Genomic DNA, 24,879 nt, shown 5'->3' with positions numbered 1-24,879 from the left:
TCCCAAGGAAACACGTCGTAAGCCACTCCAAGATCTTGTTTCCTTCCTATGAATCAACTCCCACAACCCATTAACTACACCAATCGCTACATGATCCAGTAGTTCTTCAAATCCAATCTCTATGGTGTTCCACAAGATCTTTTAATATCCTATAATCCACAAATACTGGAAAGGGCTACCTCACTATAGTCAGTCCACCAATTTCCATTATCATGGTCAAGTAAACTCCAAGTTCAAGCTTATATAGAACCCTAAATCAACTCTGACAATTAATCCAATCTCCTAGTTTATCGTCCATCGAGGAACATGGTATCATGATCGGGATCATCAGTCTAAATCCAATTTACTCCGAACATGTAGACTTACTCACCACTTATACTCCACTAGGATCACCTATTTAAATCCAAATCTCGTGCCCAACGAGAATTCCTACATGTTTCCCTCAAGTTATTTACGTAATATCAACTGTCTCCTATCAATATCATCTGATCAAGTCAAATCCTTGCACCTCCAAGAATCTCAGCTTGCGATCATAATTTTCCTACTAAATCCAATTTACTCAGGGGTAATGAAAGCTATGATCCCACCAAGTTCAACACGAAAGCCTTATAATCCACTAAAGAGTCTCCGATAGTTCCTCAATGTCACTGATATAAACTCATGAAGTCATTTGTCCTCTATTCCTATATCCTTAAACTGGTCTTCCTTATGGCATCATCAGTTCTGCTGCTATATTAGGATGATAATGTGCTTGTTCACTATGTCCACTAGTTCCATAATGAACCCAATGTTGGCAAGGTTTACAGAGGCTTAACTGGTTCTCTTGCAATTCTGTGGGTTAAGCACATTGTTAAGGACTCGAGCTGGGGTATCTCATGAAGTCTCGAAGGGTCTAGGAATGGGTTTCTAGTCTGGAGGGTTAAACATAACTCTACGGGGTTTCACTTGGTTGAGGAGGCTGTAGAAAAGTTCTTCAGTGCTAGTTGGTCACCGAAGTAGAACCCTTCGTGCATCTTGTCTTGCTTGTCTTCAGTTGAGGAGAGAGATGAGAGGGGAAAGTAGCGTAGAGGAGGGGAATTCCTAAAGGGGGTTCTATAGTGCAGGTGCAAACAAACGGGCGCCAAAAAGGGCCGAACAAAGGAAAACAAGGAAGGTGATATAGTCGCGTACTTGTTGCGTAGGGAAAAAGTGCGACTTATATCAAAACACAAACAAATAAAAACAAGCAACACACAGTCATGGTTCTATTCGAACCATCATACGGACTCGACTGCGCATAGGGGGTACACGACTCATCCTACCCTAGGGGTTCTCGGACTAAGTAGTCGTGCTTTACTTCGTGCCTCATGCAGTCTTTTGGGTTTTCCTCAGGTGTTGCTACGTCTCTTGTAGTTGTTCGATGAAACAATCCGGGTTGAGCCTGAAAATTCTTCAACAACTTCTCTCCTGTTGAAGTGATGGGGTGAAGGTGGCTCCTCGTAGCAGGCATTGACTCGGTCTTCTGTTGTCTTCTTAATCATGACGACCCCTTTAGCCTTCTAAGGCATCGACGGTACAAGGTAGGTAATCCCTTATGCAATGATATTAACAAGGAATAGTAGAGGTCCAACATGTCGGTTACGTTGATGAAAACATCGACACCAAGAGCGGGGGATGAAGAGAACCGTTTTCCTACTCACTATAGTGAGGCGGGCCAAATGGCGAGGTTCTCATCCACCGGTGGTTGCCGATACAACAACGGCAAGGACATGATTGCTCTATTAGCGATGTCTATCATGGTCTTGCATATCTTACACCCTGATCGTCATAGGACAAGGTTGCATCATCCTAGGGAAAATTCAAAGGTGTCACCATCCTCTGGGTCTTCATGTCCTCATTCTTCAAAGGCGTATCTTCTGTTGGCATCGTCTTGTTGTGGTGTCACGAGTCTTGGGTTTAGAAGAGGTGGGTGAGTGTTTGGCAAGGTTTACTCCTTCTAGGCTATCCACGAGGATTACAAGGAATCCCGTGGTCAGGGGCTTGAGGGTGCTAGTGACCGTTTGCAATTGTTTTGAAGGGAAGAGATCGATGGGGAAAGTATACCTTAGTTTTTGAAAAACTGAGAAGGGAAGAGAAGTATAGATAGTTTTGAAAACTTGTAATAGTTTCAGAAATAGTTTTACCCTAACTAACGACCATGCTAACTAAGGCTTCCTACAGTCAGGATGGCTCTGATACCAGCTTTATGGGGACCCCGACTCATAAGTCATGATCACCGAATGCACGTGTACAGTGATCCCAGAGATCAATGCTCACTGAACACACAGAAGCTGAATAACAAGAGTCTTACATCCATACATATCGTATTACACAAGTAGGACCATTATGGTCAAGTCTTGAGTATAACATTGCAACGGAAATCTTCGTCGATAACTTGGACCCATGCCATCTGCCTTAACCCTACAGGCATTCTGACTGGGAAGCGTCCTAGCTCGCATGTTCATCACTGAAATATTCTTCATCATATCCTGTTCTTTCATGCCTGGCCAATAAAATAACCAGTGGCAAGCCAATGAGTACTTTGAATGTACTCGCAAGCAACCCATGTTTTGCTTCAAGATACAACAATGCATGATATAGGTAAATTTTTGCAGAAAGCTAGTTTTGAGTGCAATGACATGTTCAACAACTTGTAAGACGTGCATCAGGAGAATTCAAGTAACCATGAGGACAGGTTATAGATATCAATATAAATAGAGTGGGCATCAACCCAACTCAATCATGTCAAGTCCTTTGACTTGACCCAAGTAGTCCTCCCCACTTATCCAAACACACACACTGGTTTGTAAACATGTGGACGTAGCCCAAGAGCGGTTACCCAACTGTCCTTGACCGTGGACATGGCTATTCGAATAGTTTTACACTCTGCAGAGGTTGCACACGTTACCCACAAGATCCGGGGAACTTCCGTGTCATCCACGACCCGCGGTACCTCAAGTACCCGGGGTAAGCACCCGATCACTATCTTTCCCTAGACGACACTAACAGGGAGGCCAATCGATTGGTAGTATCCCCCGTGCCCAACATTTCACAACTTAAAATTGTGGAGCTTCGCTCCCATATTCATCACATACCACTGGTACGGGGTACCAACGGTGTGCCCGGTGCCCCATTTTATCCTGACTTCGATGCAAGCATAAAGTGCCATATGACATGCACAAAAAGGGTTTCTTAGACATGGTCAAAGGGTTGCTTGCCTGTTTTAACAAAGTCTTCGAGGTCTTCAAATATCTCTGGTCCAACTCCGAGCATTTCGTCTACTTCGTCAACTATCGTTGAAAGCAACCAAAATAAGCAACACAACAAGGCAGAAAATAAAAGTGCTCTAAAAATATTAATTTGACTTTTCTACGGCATCTCTGGTTATATGAAAAATAACCAGAGTGGTTTCATTGGAATTGGGTCAGTGGATGTTTCTAAACATTTTGATATGATGGAATCAAGGGGTTTATGGATTTGCAAGTAGTGTACAAAAATATATTTTCTAAAAAGGAGCAAAGGCACCCATTTAACAAACCATGATTTTAGAAGCATCTAGGAGTTGGTTTCACTGGATTTGGAGTTCAAATGAATTCCCTATGAATTGGCAAAGTTGACAAATATGAAGTAATGGCTCATTATATTGTGTGGCACAGAAAGTATTAAGAAAAATGTTCATAAACTAAGTTATGAACTTAGAAGCATCTGGAAATTTGAATCATGGCATTTGGATCAAATTTGAGCCCTCTGTGATTTCCTAAAGTTTATGACAGAAATGGAAAAATGGGATTTGATAAATGTTTGTGAAGAAAATCTTTATGGAAAAATGTGCAAATTGCACCATGTGATAGATCGGGAATTTATGAACTTACAGAAATTAGAATCATCAAATTTGGAGTCTATTTGAATTATTTAGGAATTTTACAATATTTATGAAAAGAAAAAGGAAGAAAGGGAGTCAACCTTATAAAGCGCACTGGGCGAAGCCCAGCTAAACAACGCCTACTGGGCTCGGCCCAGTGGCTCAGCTGCGCGAGGGAGGAGGTGACGCCGAAGGCACACTATGAGAGGGCGCCACCCAGCGGGGCAAGCGGATCGGCCCGAAGCCGTTTCCACTTAACCTGACTGGTGGGCCGGCTTGGTCGCCTTTGCCGCTGACGGGTGGGCCCCCATGCCAGCTGGCGGGGCGGTCGTCCTCTACGTCCAGCTCGAGGCAGAGCAGGGGAGGCAGAGCGCATGCCGGCGCTCGTCCAGCGATAGCCAGCGCCTCCGGCCGTCTCCCACGGCGCTCCGCCTATGGGCGAGCTCAGCGCGGAGCGGCGCATCCACTAGTGCAGGTCACGGCCGCCGGAGGGGGCCGAGGTGACCGCAACTTTGACGATGGAGAGGGAGGTCATCGGCCATCCATGGCTCTCGGCGTTCAAGCATCCCCGCGACGGTTCGAGGAGGTGGGGATGTTCGTCGGACCACGGGGAGTCTTTGTGTGGAGGAATGGGAGGGAGGTGTGCGCGGCATTGCTCGAATTTGAGCGAGCCGAAGCGGCGGCTGTGCGGTGGTAGGAGGAGAAGGGAGGCACGGGAGGAGGATCTGGATGCTCTAGGAGGTCTCTGGGGGAAAGAGAGAGCGAACGGTGCCCAGAGAAGGGGCTCGGGATGGTCGTTTAAGGCAGGGTGATGATGCACCGTGGATGAGTGCGCCGGCGAGGTCGTTGCCGTTTCTAGGGGTCCTGGGGGCTTGTGTGTGCGTGTCCTTGGTGTTTGTACATATGGTCTACGGCCAGGGGAAGGGAGAGAAGGAGCAAGGGAGGGCCAGAGCATCGCGCGTGTGCGCTCAGCCATCGGCCGGTGCTCGTGCGAAAGGAGGCAACAGGAGGGAGAAGGAAGAGGGGGACAGAGGCGTGGCATGTCACAGACATCGAGGCGCATCGTCGGGCGCGCTGGGGTGGCCCGAGGTGGTCGGAGGCATCTGGCAAAAGGGCAGCTACAGTGCAAGGGCGCACTGTAGAGCGCTCCAGTGCATGCATATGGCCGGCATGGCCATTTTATAAGGTCAGGGGCATGTCCACTTGTGTCCTGGTGCTTCCTTGGATGCTCTGGAGTGGTCAGGAGCTAGGTGGGGCGCTGCATATAGAAATGAGAGAGAGGAGGAGTTGCCATGAGTAAACAGAGAGATAAAGAGATGGGTTTTACCCCCAAATAATTGAGCTGTTGAAGGAGGAGAGTTACTGGAGGTAGGAGGTGACTTGGGGCAGCTGTGGTAAAAAGATAGGGTCATGGAGATTAGTGGAAGTGGTCAAAAAGGTGGTTTTGGAAATTTTGCAGAAGGTGTTTGTTGCTTGTTTGGGCAAGGAAAAGGATTCCATTTGGCATGAGACTTAACAGGACAAAATGGACAATAGAAATAGGGTGTTTCACCAAGTTTGAGCTCATTTGGGCGAAGTTGCCAATGTAACTTTGGTAAACCCTAGAAATCTACAGAAATGGACTTTCCAAGATTTAGTCATGCAAATCTATTCTCCTTGATGCACCACTTACTGTAGTGTCATCATTTGAGGTTCTGAACATGTCCACAGAAGTTGAGATCAAAATGAGAAAGTTGCCAATGTAAACTTGTTCAAATTTGGTTCTGGACAAAGAGGGTTTTGGGGCACTTTGATCAATATAACATTCTCTCCAACTTGTGCCATTTGGTCTAGATGAATTATTACACCATTTGAGAATGTGCACCAAGTTTGAGAGCATTTGGACATGTTTGACAGTGCAAAGTTGTTCAAACTTGAAAAAGGACAGAAGTGGTTTTGAGAGGGTTTCATGGGGTTATACTGTTCTCCATGACATGAGACTTGGCAAGATCCTCAAACATGTCATATGTGACATGCTAGAATTTTCTTGGAATTGTTGGGTAATATTTCCTTTGTAAATATTTCAAAAGCTTGAAATATCCAGAAAGGGTTTTTGAGGGGTTTGACCAATAATTTGAACATGACCTTGTGTTGAAACTCTTATATATGGACAATATATGTCCACTGAGTTTCCCTTATTTTTCTCAAAATTTTTTGAAGCTTTTAAATAATTTGAACCTATTAAATACCATTTGTGGCCTAAAGAGAAAGCCTTTAAATAAAATGGGAAAATAACTTTTAAAATTATATTTTTGTGGGTTTTGGGTATCCTATATCTAATAGGAGTCAATTATATTTTTGGAAAGATTTTTACTGCCCTTAATTAGGTACTTGCAGTGCAAACCTTAATTCAGGGGGTTTTTGGAAAATTAATTTTTGAAAATACTATTTGGCCAAGTTATTTTTGTAATAAATTATTTTTATGTCCAATACACATGGCATGATCATTGGTTCAAGAGTTTGGAGCAAGGAGATGAAGTATAGGAGTTGGAGGTTTTATTTGATTTTTAGAGCACTTGCAAACAACAGACAAAATCCAATGAAGGCAAGGTCCAAAACACTCAAAAGTTTTTGTCAAACCACATTTTATCATGATTGTTAGCTTAAGTGTAGTGGCATGAAAATCAGGGTGTGACAAGAGCCATGGAAAAGCATGAACATAATCTTCTGTCCTATTCTCCAAGATGGACGGGCCTTCATTATTTGAGACCACCCATGAATAAGTATCTTTTCACCTCCAAGGGGAATTGAGTAGGTCGACATAAACATCATGTTGTGACCAAGCGCAAGTATGACCCGACCATGGTCAGGCATCTGTATAGGAACAATGGAACTCGGCAGTTCCTGTTTCAAGAAGATCACAGCTGTAAAACTATGTATAAGCAATAGTTTATGAACAACATATATAACAGAAAACAGCTCGTACCATAAGTTTCTCGACACAGCTGGACCTGTTCAACGAGTGCAGCAGTGGCACACATATCCCACGTGGCATTCCACCATTGAAACGCCCCACAAGGACCTCAAGACGATTAATAAAGTGTAGGAACTTGTGGATGTTGATCCAGTCAACTTCAGTGCCATTAGTAACAGACGTGTTATTACAGAGTAACAAACGAGCAGACTGCTTAACTCTGAAAAAACCTACACGTGCCACCCATTATAAAAAATATTAGTTAGAAGTAGCATCTTCGTGAGAGATTCATTGCTACTTCTAAAGTTAAATTGTGATTACTTAGACAGAATAGGTGGATTAAGAAGTAATCGAGGCAACAAGCAAGAACCAGATACAAAAGTAACATGGATGAACAATTGGAACGACGTCGGGGTGGAAGATCGCAGTGAAGATGAGACCTGGTTCTGCTATTTCCATCAACATTCGTGCGCCAACTTTCAGTCCGTAACACTTGAGAAAGTTTTTCCAAGTTCGGCCATAAAAAAAGCAGCGATCTTCTTGGTTCATGAACCAAACTCGGAACTTATATCCATGGCTTGTCTTTACTGTGACCATTAAACTAGTGTATTCAGTTATGTCAAGGCCGAGCATCTTGAGTACATGTGTTCTGGCAGAGAAAATAATAGACTGCATGAAAAATAATATGAGAACACAGCATGTTGAAAAAACCCCCACCCTCCCGAATAGAAAAGAGGATTCTAGGAACATACTGTGCGCGTTCCAAAATGCTGTGTTAGGATGAGAAGGAACAATTGTGGCGTCTCGCCGAGGGCGCAGAAACCTGTAGGGTACTCGCACTTTGGGCACTGCAAATGAAACACACTAGATTCAGTAGGAAGAAAAATGCATCAACGGCGGCGGCTGCCATCCTAGGATTACCTGCGACCAAGGGACTTGGATTTATCGGGGATGGATGAAGAATTCCTACCTGGTTCTCCATGAGAAAACCCTATGCAATCGCCGAGAGGGGTTTTTCTCTGAACAAGCAGACGAGGGAGATGGGGATTCAGGCCCAATGAAATATTGCCGCTTCGTCCGTCCAACTTACTGCTAAAGCTGGAAAGGGGGGCTGTGATTTGATGGCTCATTGGGCATTACTGCGGCGATATGACCGGGGTGTGTCTACCGTGAAGTTGTGCACTCTAATTTGTGCATATGGCACGTGGACCACGTTGCCGGTTGCCCCACATATCAGCAATAGGAAGTAGAAAGACAGGAGTAACTAGTTACACATAAATATATATTTTGACAGAGAGATACTCCCTCTGTAAAGAAATATACAAATCTTTTATATCACAGGCTCACCTTGCCGAGAAATATACTCCCTCTGCAACGCACGGGCATTATGGGGGTTCAGCTTTTTTTATGGGGGTTCAGCTGAGAATATAATACTCAGATAGGCTCACGGTTTTGGACTTTGGGCCGCAGGCCAACCCTGCATGTTTGGGGGTCCATGTGTTCTACCTCAACGCTTTTCATATTGCAAGTGATCGGTACGGCACTGGTTTTAGATGCTGTCGCAAGGTGAATACACAAAATTGAATAAAGCACGACAGCTGTTGGAATGAAATCAAACGATAGTTCCTAACCAGCAATCAGAGTTCCAATTCTATCAACGATATACCATGTGATAAATAATATTGTCATACTACTTATACACACAGGACACTTGTTTCACCATGCCAGATTATTACATCAAAATCTCTTGGAGGATAGATCAGTTCGGCAGTTGCGTGCTGCTACTGAAGAATTTCAAAGTTGATTTGGACCAGCTCTCCTTGCCCAGAAAGTTCGATTTTGACATCATCCCCTACCGCAAGATATGATTTAGATTTGAACCTTGACCATTCTTTAGCATCAATCATCATGCGACCATCCTTTGTACTTACGGTATATTGAGCAGGTGCATTCACACCAAGGCTAGGCATGTTAAGAGAAACTTGGCCGCAGTCGCCTGGATTGTTGAATGACTCCCTCGTTGCTCTAGGAATTCTCTGTTTGCAAACAAGAAGACATACCCAAACAGTTAGATCAACACAGTGAATCATGTGAAACAACATGGAAAGAAAAAAGAACGAAGCACTTGGGCGGCCAATGCTTACCAAGGAGGTGGACATGTCAGTTTTTGTAAGGACTTTGGTATATGAAGTGCGAACTGCAGCCCAGTCTGTTGCCGGTGCAACTGCACGGGCCAGAGCAGAAGCAAGTGCAAGTGTTGGTGCAGGTGCCAAAGCCGCTGCTACTGCCAGAGATGGTGCTCCTTGTAGAGCTGGTGCCAGTGTCAGAGCAGGTGCCGGTGTCGATGCCCGATCCTCCGGTAGATCAGACTGATCCGCTGACGCGGTCGGTGCCCAATCCTCAGCTGGATCAGACTGAGCTGTTGCCGCTATCAGTGCTAGAGCAATTGCCGGTGCTCGATCTGTGCGAGACAGCGGAGATCGTGTCTGGTCTGCTATGATCAGCTTTCTAACTTGACTAGGATCCGTGACCGTGATCCTGTTTTTTTCTTCATTTCTTTTAAACACGAGAAGAACTAATTGTGGCGTTTTTGTTAAACCAAACTGCAGCTCATCATAGGGATTCAGCTTGTACTCAAACAACAGACTGATCCAATTTTTTCCAGTAATATAAGTGATGGACACTGCCTATGTTACTGACACGACATAAGAAGTGAAACCAGCAAAAATAGCCATCATAGAGCAAACCAAACGGTTTATTCTGTGATGAATGTCACATGGCAAAACCTGCAACGTAAAATTGCAGGAAAAGAAAGAAAACATGACATTAAATCAATAAGATTTAGACAGTAAATCAATAAGATTTACTTGATGTGACATGAGTGAATCCTTACCAAGAAATCACTATGTTGAAGTACTAAACAGAAGATTGATCGTCCAACTACGCGTGGCATGCAGGGGCCCCGCCTACTCCCACAAGCAGTACAGTCCAAAGGTCGTGACAAATCGTATGGACCGAACATCCATGGGACTGGAAATCCTGGTGGGTGCGATAAACCCTACAATGCATACACATATTGGAGTGTAACCATAATTGATAAACCGTCCTCACAAAAAAATATGATCTGGATACTTCAAAATATACAGACTGAATTGAGTGGACAGACATTAGCATAGACCATTCTCAGGACTGACCACAGACCAAAAGCGGCAGTTCTAATAAACAATACAGGGTTCACAAACAGAAATCAAGTACTGAACAATAGTACTTACTACATACAAGCAAAGTTGCACTAACTAAACTCTGCAGACTATTTCTTGCCACCGACCTACGGGATGAACCCCGCATAACTGACTAGGCCATGGACTTCGTGTGAGATGTCTACATGCACCATCACCATCTTGTCAACCTTGGAGAACCTAATAGAGTGGTCTTTCCACTCATAAACATGATGATGAAGACATGCCACATCAGATTTGTTGGGAAGCTTTACAAGAACCACGCCCTTCGTAATCGAAGGCATAGCCAGGAAATTGTTGTGGTCAAATACAGCCTCGAGAACACGCCTGACAACAATGCTATAGGAAAACACTAGTTCAGGACACGTGCGACAACGACACAGCAACTGGATAGTTCAGGAGTAGAACTCATCATCAGGTCTTCCAGTTCACACGACATGACTTTGAGAACTTCATCTCTACCGCGGACCTGGTTCTAATTCAAACAGAAACCATATTTTAATACTACCTCCGTTCAGAAATATAAGATGATTTTCGATATTATACTCCATATATGACTACATATACGCACATAAATGAGTGAACAAAGACACTCAAACATGTCTTCAAAGGCATGAGATCAGAGGGATTACATGCGATATCCATAACACAACTTACTGAGGCAAATATACCCTCTTAAAAGGTAGCATTGATGTTCATAAAGTACTCCCACCGTCCCAAAATTCTTGTCTTAGATTTGTCTAGATACGGATGTATCAAGTCACATTTTAGTATTAGATACATCCGTATCTAGACAAATCTAAGACAAGAAATTTGGGACAGAGGGAGTAGTTGAAAGTAATCTATAAGAAATCACTGTCAACCTCTCGCATGTTTTGGTCAAAAGAGGAATTTAGAACCGTCATTTGGCAGACTAAAATCACATGCAAGATCACCCAGAAATTTGTACTACCAGTACTAGTACTGCGTGTTAGATGAAAAAACACGATCAAGATCGAGAAAAAGATCGTCAACAAGAGACATTACCTGGACTTGCTTAATGAGGGATCCCGAAGATGGGGGCTTGGATAGGGCGATGGCTTTGAGCTTGTCTACGTTAGTCTCGGCGGGGTGCTTGCGCTTATTTGTACCATGAGCCTCGACGGTTTTGGCCAGAGCCATAGACATCACATCGGCCGGTGCTCCGGCGTCCATCCAAGAGAGGAAGCTGAGAGAGAAGAGTGAAAGGAGGAACGAGATGAGGGAGAAGCGAAGCGAGTGGGGGTTTTCTTCAAGAGAGGAATCTGAGAGAGAAGAGTGAAATGATGGTTGCTTCGTCCGTCCAACTTACTGCTGGAAAGGAGGGGGTTTTGTGATTTTACCGCTCATTTGGCATTACTGCGGCAGTTCGATCGGGGTAGTCTACCGTCATTGTACTACGGAGTAATTTAGTGCATGGCTGGTGGACCCAGGTGCTGGTTGTCCCACACGTCGGCGAAAGTGAGTAATTTAGTGCATGGCTGGAGGAGGATTCGCACGGTAGAGTGTGTCCACTGTTTTTCTGAAGAAAAAATGATTACAACAAGCGTTTCCACTCTTTCGACGGAGGAGTGCGAAACACGGCAGCCACTTGAACATACACAGTGCTCCTACTACTAGGCATATGCAGTGGTTCATACGTCAGCACTACACAATCTTGTTGCTAGTGTAGTAAGATATGACGATAACAAATGATGTTGTGCGCATGTCGACTATTCCTATATGTAACATAGGACCGCTTTTTCGGCTGTCCGGTCGAGAATGAACGGTGAGATCAATGTTAACAGAACTAGGTCCACAGCGCATGGAGAGTACGGTGCTACAGTACTCCACGAAACATGAACCATATGAAGCACGAATAGTGTTAGGTAGGGTGTATGAAGGGTGCATGGGATGGGAGCAAAAGTTCCCTTCTCGACCCACTTTTGGGTGTTTGGCAGAGTGCATGAAGGGTGCATGAGTCCATACTACTAGGTTGACAAAAATACACGAAGAGGAAAGAACTATATTGAGATGAGAATGCAACCAAACACACCCACACGCTTTGTGCTACAATGACTGATCTGCACCATCTGAGTTTGATCCAACGGTCATGTTGCGCCGAGACATGGACATGCCCATGAAGAGGGCGCCAAAACACCACCGAAGTACCTCTGCTTCTCAAGGCGCACGACGTTGGTGATGCAGGGTGCAACCGCCCACAGAGCCCGCTCCCGGTCGACGGGAGCCCACTCGTCAAAGACCGCGTCCAATGGCACGAATGGATTCCGGCAACGGCGACGGCAGCCCGCAACCCCTCCTTGTCCAGCTCAGCCCCCACCATCGCGCAGAGACGGCTCAGCTCCTCGGAGATATAGGTGAAGAAGGAGACTAGGTCAGGAAGCCGCAGCTCGTTGAAGTCGACCGGGTGGTCGAACGGGATTAGCCCGACGGCCGGCATCGTCACGCTGGCACGACGGTAGGCATCGCGCAGCCGCAACACGTGCATGGCAACTTGGTTCACCAAGTGGCTGAGGCGATCCTGGACCTCGTCACGATCGGCCCGCTCGTGCTCCAGCCGGCTCCCTTGACGGCCTATCGTATCTCCCGCTTTCTGCAGCAACGCCGCCGAAGCCTCGAGCATCTTTGTGGTGGACGCCTTTCGCTTTTGAAGCTCCGTGAACTCCCGCACATAATGTAGGAGCATGGCACTCCTCTCCTCCTTGAGCTCACGGAGCTCCACATCCTTGGCCCAGAGCTCTGCATCCTTGGCATGGAGCTCCTGTGTCAAGCGCCTCACCTCGGACTCCGTGATCTGCTGCGCCGCCATGGCACCAGGTAGAAGCAATGGGGAGAGGAAGCAAAGGGGGCAAAACGGCTGAAAGGAAATGCAATCTACAGGAAGGCGGAGGGAGCGGGGAATCTTTTGGATTTCACCACGGTAAAACACCAGTAGACGACTTCTCACATCAGGGAGCAGTGGGTTTGTACAGGCGGAGTCATCTTGACTAATTGCTGCCGCGCCTTCTCCCGTCAATAAAAAATTAAATATCCTGCCGCGCCTGCTCCCGTCAATCAAAAAATTAAAAATCCTGCCGCACCTAAACACCAGAGCAACGCCGTGGTGGATATTTAAATTTACATGCCGGCAAGTAGATAAAAAGGGGTGAAAAAACAAATGTGGTGGCGGCCTAGCTAATCGATCGAACTAGCCCAACTAGCTAGCCACCGTGCTTCACTGATGTACTCGGTGGGAAAGGTGGTCTTTCGTGATTTGACGACTCATTTACTTGCTTCGGCGCTACGATCGAGGAGGACCCAGAAAACGCGCGGTAGGGCATCCCACGTCAGGAAGAATATATGCGTGCACCACTCGGGAGGACCCCGAAACCACGCGGTAGGGTGTGCCACGTCTCGGCACGGAGGAAAATGTGCGTGTAAAAATATACTGTATCATACATAGTACCTATGGTTCGACCTCGGGACCCAGCCAGTTAGTCGAAAACACCCCACTAGCCACACAGCTTCATCATGCAAACATGGCATGGAGGATAGATGTGGTTAGCTCCTTCTCGACCAGCCACAACGTCTCTTGTTCTAGGAGATTCTTCTATTTTCCAAGGTTTTTTTAGTTGTAATAACACCACGACAAGCTAGCGCCGCTCTTCGTGTGTGCCCGTGCAAAGGTTAGATGATGGAGAGAAGAGAGATTGAGATCGCAGACCTGGGACCCACCAGTAAGTGAGACAATGGTCATGCACGTGTTGACGAGGCACTCCCTATACTCTACTCAACGCAAGTACTGTATAAAATCAAGTTATGGGACAAAGCCAACAACCGTTCGTTTTTTCAGGCTATCGACTTACGCTTTGTAGTCCAGGTTGCCAGTTCGAATCTCGTCTTTCAGATTTGTTAGTTTTAGGTCCAAATTTGATTAATGACAAGTGGGACCCCCATGTGTTGTTCTGATATTTCAGTGTAGGATGGTTTTTTGAACAAACACTTTGCACGGTTAGAAAAGTAACGACACGAGTTACACGTATTTTGCAAGTTTACGAACAAAAATGACAGCAGCATAGAATATCACATCCACCCCGCAGCTTAGATACTATGGTGATACGAGTTTTTACACCATTGGAAGTGAGATCCAATGGCTTGGGAGTAGTCTTTGTAATTATGTGCAATTTCCAAACTCTCCAAAGGTTTTTTTGCAAATAGAACATTCAGGCCTCGTGTGTGTCACTACATCTTCGATCCAACGGCTCCCTGGTGCTCATCTTAGGTGCTCCCCGTAGTTTAATTACCCGCTACGGTGATATGAGCATCTAGGTCGTATGCTCAGTGATCAGATGGCACATGCGTAGTACTTGTACTTTCTGCGCATTTCCCAAACTCTATCAGTCGTATATTGCGAAAACATCCAAACCTCCTACTGTGGGCCATTAGATCTCAGTGAACTCATATCACCATAGAATCTATGGTGCGGGAGCACCTCCTACTCTCCCGTGCGAGAAAACATAAGGTGCTAGCACAGCTTGGATGCTACGGTGATACGAGCTTGGAGGTCGTTTGATCTGAGATCCAATGGCATCTGAGCAGTCTTTGTGCTTGTAAGCAGTGGCCGAACTCTTTTGGGGCTTTTCTGCAAAAAACCATTGAAACCACCGAGGAGGTGTTGGGACACAAATCCAACGCCTCCGAAGAGCTTGTATCACCAAAGCATCTAAGGTGTGGTAGCACATGATATTCTTACATATAGGAGAATATGATGTCCTCCTTCATCTTAGATGCTACGGTGATACGAGCTTCGAGGTCGTTGGATATGGGATCAAAGGGCATCTAAGTAGTTTTTGTACAAATTGTGTGCAATTCTCAAACTCATCAAGGTTTCCTGCAAAAATATTAAGACACATCATGTGAGCTGCTATATCTCAGATCTACAAGCTCCAAGCAACTCGTATCGGCATATAGCATCTAAGGTATGGGGGCACATGATATTCTCCCGGGGAGGAGGGGTGGGGGTGCACAACCAATCAATGGTTGGGAGGGTGGGGACAAATATAATCTAAACAACCCTAAACAGAGCTCCACAATTTTATCTAAGGTTGAGGGGTTGACCCCCGACAATCATAGCTCCGCCTAAACACAACATTTGTATGTACTGTAGTACTAGACTTAATATTCATGTTTCAGTTTCATGTTCATTTTAAATACTGAACTGAGGACCATGGATGTCTTACATTTTACTCCCTTCGTTCCTAAATATTAGTCTTTTTAGAGGCTTCAAATGGATTGGCACATACGATGTATATAGACATATTTTAGAGTCTAGATTCACTCATTTTGCTCCGTATGTAGTCACTTGTTGAACTCTCTAAAAGACTAATATTTAGGAATAGAAGGAGTATTTTTGAATTCGTGTCATACATGCATGGTTTGGAAAAATAGATGCACTATACTTATTGGATTGTTGTTGTGTTCGTGCATGTGTGCCTCTGTGTGTGTGTGTGTGTGTGGTCATATGCTTGAGACATACAAAGTTTTCTCACCTCCATATTGTTCATCTTTTAAATTTGAATTTGCATTGGAAAACTTACTAGGGATACCATGAAATGTGAAATCCACGTTGAGATCACTATATCACAAACTCACTCTAATTCAATAGCTCGTCATAAATCAATTACCACGTTGAGATTAGTATTTGCAAGGAAAATACAGGTATTGTAATACACATAGATTCGTTTGGCAATTTAAAAGGTTCCTTTCATATTCTCGAATGGTAGGACCCAACGGCGTACCAGCCAGACCTTGGCTCGTGTTGATCCTAAAAAATGGGCTCGTGTCCTTCGGTGGCGTGCGTGGTACGCACATTAGGCAACCCCAACCAGTCGAGCCTCACTGTTTCAAGTCGAAATATCTCGCGGCCAGAATTCCAGCCCTAGGAAATTCCCCTCATGTCCCTGGTCCATAATGACTACCGATGAACAACGGAGGGATGCTTTAGTAACTAGACAACGTTACCTATCGTGCCGAGCATGGTTCAATTCCCTCGGTCGTCGCTCGTCAAGGTCACCCGTCAACTGCATTGCCTAGTACTACTACTACTACACCAGGATGAGCATAGAATTGAGCCCGTTTGTTCGTGCCTAGTACTTGAGTTAATATATCAGGCAATGCACTGGTACGGAGAGATTATCCTTTTACTCTGCATATATAACTTGTCTGAAGTCTAACTAAGCAAAATGTTTGACCAAATCCTTTCTTAAGAAATACAACAGGACAGATGTACAGCTTGAAAATTTATTGCATGATGCACGTTATGATATTGTTTCGAATCATGGATCTTAAATTTCAGAAAATCCAAAAGTGAGCATAAATTCTTGAAAGTAAGCATGGTCACGTGATATGGCACAAATATTACTTCGTAAGTTTTTTATTCAATTTGAGACAAGTTGCTTATGACAAGTTGCACAAATGAAGAGCCAAGGTATTTTGGAACAAAGACCTGTCACGTTAAGGCGAACGCTTTCACTATTGAAACCGTGGGCGTTTACGTGCCGCCACGAGTCCTCGCTTCTCATCGGCAGGTGCCGTCCGAGCAAGCGTGTGAATCGACGGGAGGCGTGCGAGCAGACCACTGTGCTGGCTGTCAGGGAGGCGTGCGAGCAGACCGCTGTGCAGGCTCACAGGAAGGCGAGCCCTTTGACCAGGCTCCGCCGCCCACCGTCGTCCCAACTGCTCCCACTTTTAATGTCATCGGCGCCGCAGTTTAAAATCAACCCCGCACTACCCGGTATCGCTACAATCCTCTCTCTTCCTCTCCGATTCTCCTGTCGTCTACCTCCAACTAGCCTGACCTAAACGTACGCCATGCTGCATCACGATGGTCTGCCCTTAGTGTTCCAGTTTCCTGAGGAAGACACCCAGCCGGAGTCTCAAGAATATAAGGCGCTTTGGGACGAGCTTGAACTGGCCTTGCGGGAAGACGCCGCGCCTGTCCCCGCTCCCGTTCCGGCTCCCGTCGCCCCGACTACGCCTGCACCCATCCCCGTGGCATTGATGGGCTGGGAGCCGCACATTGTCGCCGAGCTTGATCCCACGGGGTTCCACGAGGTCCCCGCCGACTTTCACGCGCCCGTGCACCTGCCAGCGCATGCGCCTCCGCGTCCACTGACATGCATGCCCGTGCCGGTGCCTGTGCACCTGCCAGCGCATGCGCCTGCGCATGCACTGACGTGCGCGCCCATGCCGGTGCCCGTGCACACGAATTTCTCCACCGCACCGTTGACAGCGCCTGTCCTCGTGCGGGTACCAGTGCCCCCCTCAGCGGCATGGATGGCCACCATCGACCGCTTCCTTGCACCAACGCCAGTCGCCTCCTCCCGCTAGTTGACTCGCTCTGAAGTCCAGAACATTTTGGCCTTCCTTGAAGCTAGGCCAACGTCCAGGAGTACACCAACAACGACGCAAGACGCCGCCGTCGCCGTCGGTCAGTGGCCCGACGACACACAGAGCACGGCAGAGGATCCGCTTCCCACCACGAGATGCCCCCGCTGCCGCCGCGTAATCTAAATTTGCCATGAAAAACGTTCGGATTGCCATGCTTAAAATCTGAATGTTTATCATTTCCGTTTATTTTATCTCGATCATCGTATAATTTAAAGTCGGAGTCAGACTGAACGAAATGTATGGTTTGATCGATTGAATATTCTGCTAGAGCCGTATCAAATTAAATATAAAACTTCATCAAGCCACATGTATTCCTTGTCATCCAATGACCTAGACTACTTCAATGTCGAGTGGTCAACATGTTTAGCGTGCAGTTAATTTCATGCCAAAAATAGTGCTAATCACATGACAACACGCAAATAATATCCTAGTAGTTAATATCCGCATGCACTTAATATACTTCCAAATTAATGTGCATTGCACGTACACACTGACTAGTGCTGCTAGTACGTGAAACTGGTGCCGTGACTTGTGAACGCGTCCAGACATGGTCAACGGCAACATCGCCCGCGAGTTCTTCATGTTTGCCCGTGCTTCTAAACGCAGAAGGGGAGGAGAGAGAGAGAGCACACATGGAACCCACCAGTAAGTGAAGGCGAGTAGTACTAAAAATAATATTACATGTTATCCATTAATTAGGTTGTGGTAATATAAAAACATTATGTGAACAAAGGGGGTACAACAAACATTGCTATTCTACGTATGTTGCCTATTGACGTGCGGCTTGAAGGCTCGGTCGCATGTTCGATCCTCGTCCTTTATTTTTTAATTTGTATATGGGTCCAAATTTGTTTCATGACATGTGGGCCCCTCGGTGTGTAGTTTGTAGCACTTTAATTTGTGGGTCGAAATTTGTTCCATTCCAAGTGGACTATCGGTGTGTAGTTTTGTAGCTTATTTATAATAATTAGAGAGAACAACATAGTTTTTTCAATAATACCATGGTGCGACATTGAAGGCGAGAAAGGACGTGCGAGAGAGAGATGACCGAGCCAGAGGGAAATCAACTAGGGGAGTTGCGTGGGTTGCAACGGTGTTTGGAGTAGTTGTGGGCCGAATGCTATGAAAATATAATCTAAACCGACCGGAATAAATTCCTACACAAATTAATCCAAGGTTGGAGTGCCCCCCGCAATGTAAATAGCTCCAGCTTTGCGAGGGATGAAGAGGTAGTAGCTTCAATGCGTGGAAGATACGGTGTGAGAAAGCAAGGTCAATCGAGAGACATATAGATAGAGAGATAAAGTGAGTGTGGTTCGACATTTATTGAACAAATATATATGCTCTGGACAGATATTGTCTGATTGAGCTTTTTGGCAAGGGTGAGGGCTGTAAGATAGAGCTTGAGAGATGATCCAGTCACAGATGTGTAGATATATTTTGTGCGTGGGAGGAAGTAAGGTCAACCGATCACATAGGGTCGCCGTGCGATCGAAAGAGTGAGACGGGTTGGAGAGAGTGACCTAGATAGACGTTGTGCATGAGAGAGTATACAATGTGAATAGGTCGAATTGGTCTCAAACGTGGTGATATATCGTTTTTGTCCGAGAAAGAGCGAGGTCAATCGAGACATACGGAGAGAGAGAGAGAGAGAGAGAGAGAGAGATTGAGTGAGCGTGGCCCACCATGAGGTCGAAAGAGTGGCGGTGGCTTGGATGGACTGACCTAGATAGACAATCTGCGTGAGAGAGTATAGAGTGTGTCGGTTGAGTCCTGAACAGGGAGATACATCATTTGTGTGTGAAAGAAAGCGAGATTGAGCGAGTGTGGCCCGCCATGCGGAAGAAAGAGTGAGATAGTCTCGAGGGAGTGACCTAGATATACAACGTGCGTGCGTGCGCACGAGAGGTTGGGGGCTAGATAGGCAATGCATGTATTTAGCGCGAGAGGGTGAGAGGGAGAGGGGGGAGAGAGAGAGCTCGACATGGGGTGCAATGGCGGGTGTGTGAGGTAAATACATTTGGTAACAGAGTGGAAAAAGGGGTTGTGTAGTTGAGAGACTTAGAGATCGAAACATGGAGAGAAAGAATGAACATGTGTTGGGAACCGATAGCTTCCTAAGGTGGTTAGGAGAGGAAGATTGACCAATACAGGAAGTATGTAGCGTTTGTGCGGGGGGGGGGGGGGGGGGGGCTAAAAACAACATTTGAATGTACATAGTACGAGACTTAATATCGATGTTTCAATTCAGTGTACATTGTAAGATTTGAACCGAGGACCAGGCCTACGGGTAATTATTTCAAATTCGTGTCATACTAAGTTTCGAAAAGTTGACATCGACTCAGTTTGTTGTGCTATTTTGTAGGTCATATGTTTGAATCCATCCAAAAGTTTTGTCACTACCATGGTGTTCATCATATACATATGAATTTGTATTAAAAAGTAGCGTGGATACAGTGAAATGCGAAATCCACGTTAGAATTGGAGATCGCTGTGTGACACACACTCTAATTCAAATAACTAACTACGTGACACACACTCTAATTCAAATAACTAATTATGTGACACACACTCTAATCCACGTTAGCTTAGGTACCGTTTTGATTTTTTTTCAAATAACTCCTCATTAGTTAATTTATAGTACTCCCTCTGTTCACTCTTATAAGACCTTGAAGACATTTCAGACAATGTGCAAAATAGTTCATTTTAAGTTGTCTAAAACGACTTACAAAAGTGAACGGATGGAATATCTCGTTTCGAATGACTAATTATTGCAAGGAAAACACGGGCATGGTAATACATACAGATTCGTTTGAAATGAAAGAAGATTCGTTTGCATTCTCAAATGTAGGCGCACCAGGCAGACCAGGGTCGTGTCGGGGTGGACGCTGCTTCGGTGCCTTAAAGGCAATTGCCTTTGGGTCACTGACATGTGGGCCAGCCACTTGTTGGGACCACATGTCATGGACACAAAGGCAGGTGCCTTAAGGCACCGAAGCATAGTCCTGTCGGGGTGGTCGCGTGTGTCGGATGGACGCGTAGCACCCAGCCACCCACCCCCCTCCCCCCCAAAAAAGGACGACGACAATATAAGTTCGCGCTTCCATGTTTCGGATTGAAATAACTGGTGGCCCCAATTCTAGCCCTGCAAAATCTCTCTTCTCCACCGTCCCCTTCCGAGCCCAGATTGCTCAAATCCCTAATTCGCCGCCAACCCTCGAATCGCCCCTCGTCTCGTCTCTTTCCCCACCGTTCCCCACCTCTGTGCCGGGCGAAGACGACGGTCGCGCTTCACCACCGCACCGTAGCTACCTCATCTACGCCCTCGTCCACCGCACCGGGTGGTCCACCGACAACGTCGGCCGCCACAACCGACGTGCCTCACAGACACCGAGTTCCACCGCAATAGGTTCGCTTCACCGACGTCGTCTCCCAGCTCACCGGGGCTACTTCACCGAGCACATCGTCGCACCTCCGCCCCCCGAGGCCATTGGGGCTTCACCAACGGTCTCGTCCACCACATCGTAGCGCTCCGCTGCCACTCAAGATTTGCATCCATGCGCGGCCAGCCAATGCCAGCGCATCACCCTCAACGGCTCTGAAGTGACCCGCACTCTAGCTAGGCGAGCATGCCCAAACGCCGGCCCGAACTAGGTATCCACACATCACTCCCTTGTGCACTGTTCCAACGATGTTTGGATATCCTTTCACTGCTCTCTTAGCTTACATGCCTATGCAACTCTGACTTTAACTCTTATTTCTTCTGGAGATATCATCTGAAACAAGAAAATCCATTTTTTAGCGAAGCATGACGGCGCTATGGGATCTGGTGCACATCCTGCACACCCGTATAACCTTGTAAGTATCCGTCCTCCGGTACGACATCAAGGTCGATTCCTCTTATTTGATCAACCATTCGCGTGTCAAAAATGCAGAGGGGATGCAAGGAGCACAAGGCCTGCACATCCAAGCAAGTGGTAACATGGACTTGTACATGGAACATCCCAAGCGCAAGCAGAGCTGAAGTGAGCCTGTACAACGAGCTAGCGTAAGTCCCTGCATTTCATTTAATTCATACTGGCATTTGTGTATGATTTGTGTGAAGTGGCTGATCCACGAATTCAAGTTACCAGGGGCGAACATTTAACTTCAAAAATACGAAGGCACTTGCACTCCGGAAATCAACATAACTTGAGAAATGTGAAGCTACATGCACCTTGAAAACCAGCTAATGATCCAAAGTAGTTCAGATTATAAACACTAAATGATGCAAGCACCAAAAACACAAAATGCAACATGGTGTACAAGTAGTACAAACATGGTCTGTACCTGCTTGAATTATTCGTTCTCTGGCTGAAAATATCGGAGTGTAATTGCACGTATAACCAGTGCGCAAACTGCATATCAATATATCTATCCTACACAAGTATGCCAATAGTTTCAAGCAACAAATTAGAAAAGTATTTATGCTATGTTGTCATGATATGGGGAATTTCTGATAGATGGCCTCGACGTTTCCTCAAGCTATGAAAATGCACTATGATCTTCTTGTCATCAAAGCCTGTAAATCTATGTCTCTCTCAATATAGTAGATCATCATTAGACACTAAATCCTTCAATGAGCTTGCAAAATGCTTGCATTAGATCCCTCATTAGACACTATATGTTCATCACCAGGAGCATGTAAAATGTTTGCATCAAATCCTTCATTAGCAGTATGTTCATTAGACACTTCAGGATCAAGAACAACATGAGCTTGTATGTTTGCACCGGAAACTTGATTAGATACATCAGATTCAGTCAGTTCAGTATTGATTGGGGGAGTTATAAAATAAGTAAAAATTGGTTTCATTTTCTCATAGATTCCCTACATACAAGCAGTTTTACAACACCGTCAGGTTTAACTATTGGCCAGAAATTGATGAGTTGAATTAGATATAATCAGGGATGTGATGTACCTGCTCGTTGCGCATGCTACTCTAGCAAGATGCGACTGTCCGTTTGCGCAAGCTCGATGCCATACCCGTGCTGCCGCCGCTGCCTCCCACGTAGGCTACACCCAGTGTTGGATCTTCATCTTCTTGTCCTTCTGTTCGCTTGAAGCCCGGCGACCGCCCTCCAACGAGGGCGCGAGGAAGTGCTGTGTCGGTCAGTCCAGCGGCGGCTAGGTTAGGAGCGAACCATACTGGAGGCTGGAGCGAATGAATTGGGATTTTTCCTGCTATCGATCGATATGGGAGGCACTCGTTTGGGCCACGAGCCTGCTATAGGGCCTGCCATGCACTTATGTTATTGGCCCATCCAAATTGAAACATTTTTCTTCGTTTTTTACATTGCCTGCTCGTGAGTTGGGACGAACAAAACTAGCATGGGCCAACCTGGACAGCTCAAACTAGGTGCACACTTTCCAGCCATCTGAGGCGGCTGCCCATACCAGCCCCTATGGTGGTGTCGCCCCTTTTTGCGTGTATGATTGGATAGTGAAAAATATTCCAGTGGCGCTTTTGATTTACCCACAGAATGGTTGAATTGCTTGTTTCTATGAACTGAGTTCGCCAATAATGTGAAGGACGCCAGTCTTTTCATCCTTTTGTAGATTGCTTAGATCTCGATATGCCAAAAGTAATCGCATGAAATATACAGTAAAAGCCAGTGTGATGTGTTTGGCAACAACTAGTCTAACTACACGTCCTCATATAACATATCAAGGACGCACCATCTTACCTAATTAAACATTCGAATTACCCATGCAGTGTGGGAAGAAAGAAGTATTGGGACTGCGTATCCAAGCAATTGATGCCATGGATTCCTTCGTACAACCTTGTAAGCGAAAAAGAAGTTGCAGTGTCCCTGTACAAAGAACTAGCATAATTTCAGTTACCTGCTTCTTGGAATTTTAGTTAGCCACTTATTGCAAAATTGTAAAATTATGTTGGTTGGCTTAATTTAGTTTGCTACTGATTACATAATGGCACAACTTGTTAATCATATTGTAGACTGTGCCTATCTATGTGTTTGATACTTACTGTTAAGAATTACCTGTTTGCCTTAACTTAAATATCTACTTGTTTGTTTAACTGCTTTGTTGCTGCAACGACGGGTTACAATGATGTTAATAACTACTTTTCAGCATCCAATTGAAACTCTTTAATTCCTTGTTTGTTTAACTGGTTTGCTGTTATAACTCCCAGTTGAGATGTTTTGCTAACTTCAACTTTTCTAAATCCAATCGAAACATTAATGGCAAAATAGGTTAGCCCAAGATCAAAGAGCGAGGTCCCCATGGACGCTGCATCATCCCACAATAGTGGCACCGGCCCAATCGTGCATTATGAATTGCCAACTGTTGATGCTCTAGAGGCTAAACTAGTGGTAGAAAGAGATTCTGCACCTGCACTTAGAGATGAAGTTGACATGTTGAGGAAGCAAACAGCACAATCACAAGCAGTACTCAAGACAACCATTAAATATTTGGTGGATTTCAAAACGAAGCAAGCTGAGACTGACCAAATTGTTAAGGTCTTGAAGGAAAAAAGGAAATTAAATTCCTACTTGGTAAATCATAGGTGAAATGTTCTTTCCATAGTTGAATAACCTTTGTGTTGTCTGTTCATGTAATCAATCAAACCATTTGTTTTAGAGATCATGTAATAATTGTTTTTTTTGTTTTTTGGTTTGTAATTTTATTTGAGCACAAGTCTGTATTAATTGATAAGACTCGGAGACATTTCATTTGGATTGTTGTGCCAGACCTACAAATATGCCAATCGGGCTGAATGTGCATTCAGCAATAGTAGTAGTATAGATGGACCATAAGTGGCACGCATCGGAAAGGGCCAAGATGCTGGCTAAAAAAGGATGCTATTGTAGCCCAAAAAAAGTACAGCGGCCTGGCTTATGTATGTTAGTTGATATTATTGATCCATATACTCTATAAGTGTTTATATGTCTGTTAGTTCCGTACATTCTTGGTTGATTGACTCGGTATTTGAATCTTGATGCATCGCTTGTGTACATATCTAAATGGGAGTACACATTATGCTGCGTGTGACATTTGAGTTGGACATGAAGTGTTCCAAATATTAGAATTCACCTTAAACTGGATTCTAGTTTCTGAATTTGAGTATTGGCATTTGTAAACCATATTCATATATGACAGTGGAATACATCTTTGTTGTCCTTTTGAAGATACATAAAAACACATAGAATGATTTATAAAGATTCATATAGGAATACAAAATGGATTCGAATTTAGTTGCTAGGGTAAACGTGGATGCTTATTGTCCCAAAATTCGAAAGAAGAAGCAAAATGTCCACTCCCACGTCGGCTGCCCGAAGCCAAGTGTTTGGGAGATGGAAAT

Source organism: Triticum urartu, chromosome 3 (genome assembly GCF_003073215.2).
Source record: "Triticum urartu cultivar G1812 chromosome 3, Tu2.1, whole genome shotgun sequence".
Classification (NCBI taxonomy): domain Eukaryota; kingdom Viridiplantae; phylum Streptophyta; class Magnoliopsida; order Poales; family Poaceae; genus Triticum; species Triticum urartu.
This window is presented reverse-complemented; position numbering follows the sequence as displayed.